We start from the raw sequence: 6,514 nt of genomic DNA on the forward strand, positions 1-6,514 counted from the left end.
CTGAAACTGACTCCATGAAACAATAGAAGGGCACACATTGCCCAAGGCAAAAGGGACCACCCTTGTAACATTCTAAGGGCAGGCCTACAGATGGAGGCTAAGACTAGTCACGCCCTACATGAGGGTCCTGGGCCCACTCTGTGATTGGTCAATACTCTAAATGTTGTGATTGGGTCCCGCCAAAAGTAACAAATACTCTCGGCAATGTGAATGGTTAAACCTGCTGTCAATAATATTGTATAATAATGATTGGATCACTGTATTTCCTGTAACTCCCCCTTCCCAAACTCATAAAAGCCCTACCCTGCCTTTGTTCGGGGCTCACGCCACCTGGATCCAGTAAGTCTGTGAGCCCGAGTTTAGGCTGGCTGGGCCTAAATTCGTAATAAAGCCCTTTGCTTTTGCATGCGTGATTCGGTCTCCCAGGTAATCTCTGGTTTTAGGAGGAGATATTAAAATCTGGGCATAACACCTGCACCCAGATTTTTTTAAAAAGTGCTCATTTAGAATACATGAGCAGTTGGAACAACAGCATAATCTTCAGCTGCAGTGTCTTCCATATCTGATGAGTTTGTGAACCACCATTTAATGTTCATAGCAGTTGAGCTCATTATTTACATTATAGATGAAAACACTGAGAGATGGGAAAGATTTGTTCAAGTTCACCTAACATGTAAGTGGCAGGCCTAAGACTCAGCATCTTTGCCCTCTAAAGTCTGTGCACTTTCTGCTATCCTATTTAATTTGCCTTGAGGGAGAGAGAAAGTGGGGGAGGGGCAGAGAGAGTGGAAGAGAGAGAATCTCAAGCAGTTTCTGTATTGTCAGCATAGATCCTGATGCAGGGCTCAACTCAACGAACCACAAGATCACAGCCTGAGCCGAAGTCAGATGCTTAACCGATTAAGCCACCCAGGTGCCCAATATCTCTTATTTTTAAATCAATCATTGATCTATAGTTTGTGCTACTGAACTTTTGTGTTTAGAAAATGAACAAGGAAGAAAAGAGAAATATCTAAGAGAATTTAGGGAGTTGAAGAGGATTGAGGTAAACTGTAGACAGATTGCAGATCAAAATACTGAAACAGGGGCGCCTGGGTGGCTCAGTCAGTTAAGCATCTGGCTTCGGCTCAGGTCATGATCTCACGGTTCATGGGTTTGAGCCCCGCGTCGGGCTCTGTGCTGACCGCTAGCTCAGAGCCTGGAGCCTGCTTCAGATTCTGTGTCTCCCTCTCTCTCTGACCCTCCACTGCTCGTGCTGTCTCTCTCTGTCTCTCAAAAATAAATAAAAAACATTAAAAAAAACACAAAATACTGAAACAGTTTCTGCAATTGAAAAAAGGATTTTTCTTTTTTTGCCCACCCTCCTTGCTTGCTTCAGTGAAGAAAGGGTATTGCAGTGACAATACACTCTCTCCAGGGTAAGCTAGAATTGGCAGGCCTCAGGCAAAGCCATTGGGTAATAGCCCCTTCTTACCCTGCCCCCAGTTTAATGAGCTATGTTCAAGATATTGACAATCTCTTAGTTTCCTCTCTGAGCACTGTGACTCTTAAAACCTTCCAACAACTGCTTCTTCAGGGTGGAATATTCTCCTGCCCTTGAAAAAAAGGACCAAAATATATTCCTTTCCAAGGAGAAATATTTAGTTTTTTATGTTCAGCTACTTGCCTCTCCTCTTCTTTCAGAATGGTATTGCTACCCCACACATGGAGGTTACTTTTTCTTCTGCTTTTTAATTTATGAAGAGGTAAGCTTTAAGGCTAATGATTGGTTTTAACATTAACGTCATTCTTTACTTTTCTTACTCAGTCTAAGTTTCTTTAGACTTGTGGGATTGTTAGAATAGGCATTTAGCTAGGTTCTAACGACACCAGAAGGCCAGCACTGAGGAAGTCATGGCCAGCTGTTGAGAAAGTCAGAGGCCTGTCTTGGCAGCACTCCACAAGCAGCCAGATCTAACAAGACTGGCTGTGGATGCCGTTTCGGGAACCCCCCGACCAAATTAGGAAGAAAAAACATGAAACATTGTTTCCCATCCCAAGTAATAAATATTCTGACTCGTAGTTAATAAAAGTCAATAAAAAGGCACTCAAACCCACAGGCACGCATTGCTCTTGCTTTCCTTCTTCCTCTTCCATCTCCAAAGTGTACTTTTTGCTTTAATACACTTTCCTGCTTCTGTTACTCATCCACTATGCTGTGTGTGTGTCCCTGAATTCCTTCTCATGACAGGACCAAGAAACTTTGGCAACTCCTTCATGTCTGGCTGGGTAAGACCCAGGGTCCTGGGTCTCTGGAGTCTACCCAGCAACAGGATGGCCTTAGTATTACAGGAAATGTAGGGAGTATAAAACAATTATATTTAGTGTTTCACATTCTCCCCCAAGAAAAATCCCAAAAACTCACTTCCTCCAAGAAAAACACAGATTTAGAGAGCTGTAATTAGAGATTAAATTGAGAGTAGGTAGCATGTGGAAACTAACATAAAAACAGAGAGGGAGGCAAACCATAAGAGACTGTTAAATACAGAGAACAAACTGAGTGTTGCTGGAAGGGAAGTGGGTGGAGGGGTGGGTTAAATGGGTGATGGACATTCAGGAGGGCACTTTTGGGATGAGCACTGGGTGTCTTATGTTAAGAGATGAATCATGGATGAATCTTGAAGCCAAGACTAACAACTACACTATATGTTAACTAACTTGAATTTAAATTAAAATAAAAAAAATATTAGATTTAACCATCTGTTTTACCGGGGCAACTCAGAGGCTGGTTTGATTAGTACCTTTCATATCACATTCTCGCTTCCCAGTTCTGATTATAATCAGCAAAACTTTACTATTTTAAGCCCCTGGGGCTCTTTGCTAGTGCTGTTGTAATTGCTATATTGGTAGGCAGAAAGAGTTGAAATGGTGACTGTATGGACGTTTTTATAGTACAGTGAATATGTTATTGTGAAGTACTGAATGGGAACATCACCTATGAATGGCATCAAGCAGTCATTCTGTGGATGACAGCTCTAGCCATGTAACAAGCAACAACTAAGGAAATACTTTCTAAAATCCTTCCGTGATTAAAGTACTTTTCATGCCTAAGTAATTCCAGGTGTGGCGACTTCACCAAGCAAGGGTGGGTAGTTGATGTTGGTAGAGGAGTGACACCATATGCTGAGATAGAAGAATTACAGGGCCTGAGTTCTCACTTCCCTAGTTAATAAGTTCGGAGGTAATTTTGTATATAGTATTTACATTTTTGCCTCTGGGCTGGGGGAAATTTTCCAAATTTCACAGCTAAATATGTGCTATCCACCACGCTCTGTAGCTTTTCAAGAACTCTGAAGGGTTTGAAATTTTACCCTATTTTCCTACCACAGTCCCACGAATGCTAATAGAAGCCAGCCAACTGCTATGTTGGAGATAAAGGATAATTTATTTCTTACAGCCGTAGCAGCAATGTATCAGCATTTTTGTGCCAGTTCTCTGAGCCCCAGTTCCCACGAGGTGATGTTAAGAAGGCCGCATGACATCTGCATACACACTGGGTTGCATTACAGGAGAAAAATAATGAGATTAGGAATTATTAATGGGCAGTCTTTAATAATGGGCAGTAAGAACGCCTGCTCTTCGCTTAAAGGGAGACTATCTGACTTCTAATGCTGTTAGCAAACCCACCCTTTGCTCCCGAAGCACACACCATCTCTATTGTCCAAGGTTGTTTCCTACACAAAGGAATAGGCAGACAGTATCCCCCTTTCAAGACAAGCAGAAACACGGCCAATAGTCTCCTAACATGGATTTTTTTTTTTAACTTACACCTCTCTACATTATCAAAGTTACTTTTATACAAGTAAACCACAAGATGCAGAATGTAATTTCATAAAGCTTCCACATTAGTTAATTCTTGATGTATAGCAATATTAGCAAAAACCTAGTGGTAATACACATTTATTATCTCAGTTTTTTATAGTTAGGAATCTAGGCATGGCTTAAGTATCTCCTCTGATTAGTGTCTCACAGACTACAATCAAGATATTAGATGAAATTGTGGTCTTATCTGAGATACTAATGGGGAAGGATTTTTTTTTAAAGTATGCATGTATGTATTTTTTTAAATGTATGTATTTAGGAAGCATGAGCAGGGGAGGGGCAGAGAGAGAGGGAGAGAAAGGATCCCAAGCAGACTTTGCACTGTCAATGCAGAGCCTGACTCCGGGCTTGGACTCATGATCCAAGAGATCATGATCTGAGCCGAAATCAAGAGATGGATGCTCAACCAACTGAGTCACCCAGATGACCTGGGAAGGCTATGCTTTTAATTTCACTCAAGTTGTTAGCATAATTCTGTTTTTTGCAGTCGTAGGATTCAAGGGTTTGGTTTTTTGCTGGCTGTGGGTTGGAGGCTGCCCTCAGCTCCATGAGGCTCAGTTCTTCACTATATGGGGTCCCTAACATGGCCACTTGCTTCCTCCCAGCAAGGGAGAGAGTGAGCAACTCCAAAAAATAGCTAGTACAGTCTATATAAGACAATAACATAGTCACATATCTCATCACATTTGACATATTTATTGGTTAATGTCTTCCAATGTATTTATGGAGGGGGCTGGTTGTTGACTACTTAAGATTAATTTATGTGATTCAGTGAGGAAAGTCTCTCTGAGGGGACATTTTAGTTGAGAACTTGAATGATGAGGAGTCAGCAGTGGGAAGATGGAGGGTCATGGATGGTCATGGGTGAGGAGCAGTCTGGGAAGAATGGACAGAAAGCGGAAATGTAGTTATGCCCACAGACACAAAAATATCATACCATTACAACATGGTATTTTATTTATTTCTGTGTCTGTTTTCTCCATCACCCAATGAGCTGTATATAGTATCTCAGAATCTTCAATACCTATTTTATAGTAGACAGTAAATTATTTTTTTAATTTATTTGAGAGAAAGAGAGAGAACCAGCAGGAGAGGGACAGAAAGGAGACACACACTCTGAAGGAGGCTCCAAACTCTAAGCTGAGAGCACACAGCCTGATGCTGGGCTCAAACCCAGGACCTATAAGATCATGACCTGAGCTGAAGTCAACTGACTGAGCCACCTAGGTGCCCCAACAGTAAATTTGTTTAATAAATGGATGGAATTATTCATTAGGAATCTTTTTATTAAGCTTTTGTTTACCAGGTACTTCAGAGATATAAAATGACCATGTGAAGGATTGTGTCCACAATGAACGCACAGTTGTGTGCAGGAGACTTGCAAATGATTACAAATGCAAGGTGGTCCAGGATATTGGTGTTACTATAGCATTGGAAGAAAGAATGAAGCCTCACTCTATTTGGGGGCTTTGGGGAAACTACATAAATGTAAAAAGGTTAGCACTGAGTCTTCAAGGAGACCTAAATTAGTTGGAGTGCATAAATAGGAAAAAGCACGTTAGGCAAAGGAATCAGTTTGAGCAAAGACTTGGGAGTGACAAAGTATATGGCTAGTTGGCAAAAACCCCAAGATGTTTAGGAATAAACAAAACCAGGAGTATGTGCGGAAAGAGGGATAGCAGTCCAGAAGGCTTATTCTATAAGTGTCTATGGATCACATCTAAAGGACAAAGAAGTCAACTCTAAAGTGTGGTACTAGCCTCATGGGATAATTTGAGAATCATAAATAATAATAATGGATTAAAACACATCAGATATGTAAAATGTATGCATTGTTAATGATACTAAGCAAACCCTTACTGGTTAACGTTGGAGGTTGCTAGGGGATCAACTAATTTCTCTGAAATTTTATAATTAAAGTGAAAACCCCCAGCATTTATCAAGCCTTTCTTCTCTGATCCCTGTAATTCATGATAACCAATGAGTTGGTGAGAGAAAGTTTATAGAAGAATCTCAGTTAATAAAGATAATCATTGAAAGTATTAGAAATCTATTGTTCTAGGATGACTTAAGAGACATACCAAAATGCAACTTAAAGACTTTTTTATAAAAATCATTTAATCAGAAAAAAACCCGCCAACTATTAAATGACATTTTAGATTCAGCTAGGTTAATTTGAATATGTACTGAGTATTCTTCGATGATACAAAGGAATTACTAATTTTGTTAGAGGTGATAATGGTGGTTAAGAAAATTCATGTCAGTTTGAGATGCAGATTAAGGGTAAAATGTCTGGGATTTGTTTCAAAATAGTTAAACATAGAGTAGGCAAGGGGATAATAGTAGCCGGGCAAAATGTTAATTGTTGATTCTTGGCGATGGTACGCGAGGTTTATTAATAGTGGATTTACTTTTGCCGATGTTTAAAATTTTCCTTAATAGGTTTTTTTTAAATTTTTTTAATGTTTTATTTATTTTTGATACAGAGAGAGACAGAGCATGAGACGGGGAGGGGCAGAGAGAGAAGGAGACACAGAACTGGAAGCAGGCTCCAGGCTCTGAGCTAGCCGTCAGCACAGAGCCTGACGCGGGGCTCGAACCCACGAACGTGAGATCTGACCTGAGCCGAAGTCGGAGGCTTAACCGACTGAGC

Source organism: Suricata suricatta, chromosome 5, assembly GCF_006229205.1.
Source record: "Suricata suricatta isolate VVHF042 chromosome 5, meerkat_22Aug2017_6uvM2_HiC, whole genome shotgun sequence".
NCBI lineage: Eukaryota > Metazoa > Chordata > Mammalia > Carnivora > Herpestidae > Suricata > Suricata suricatta.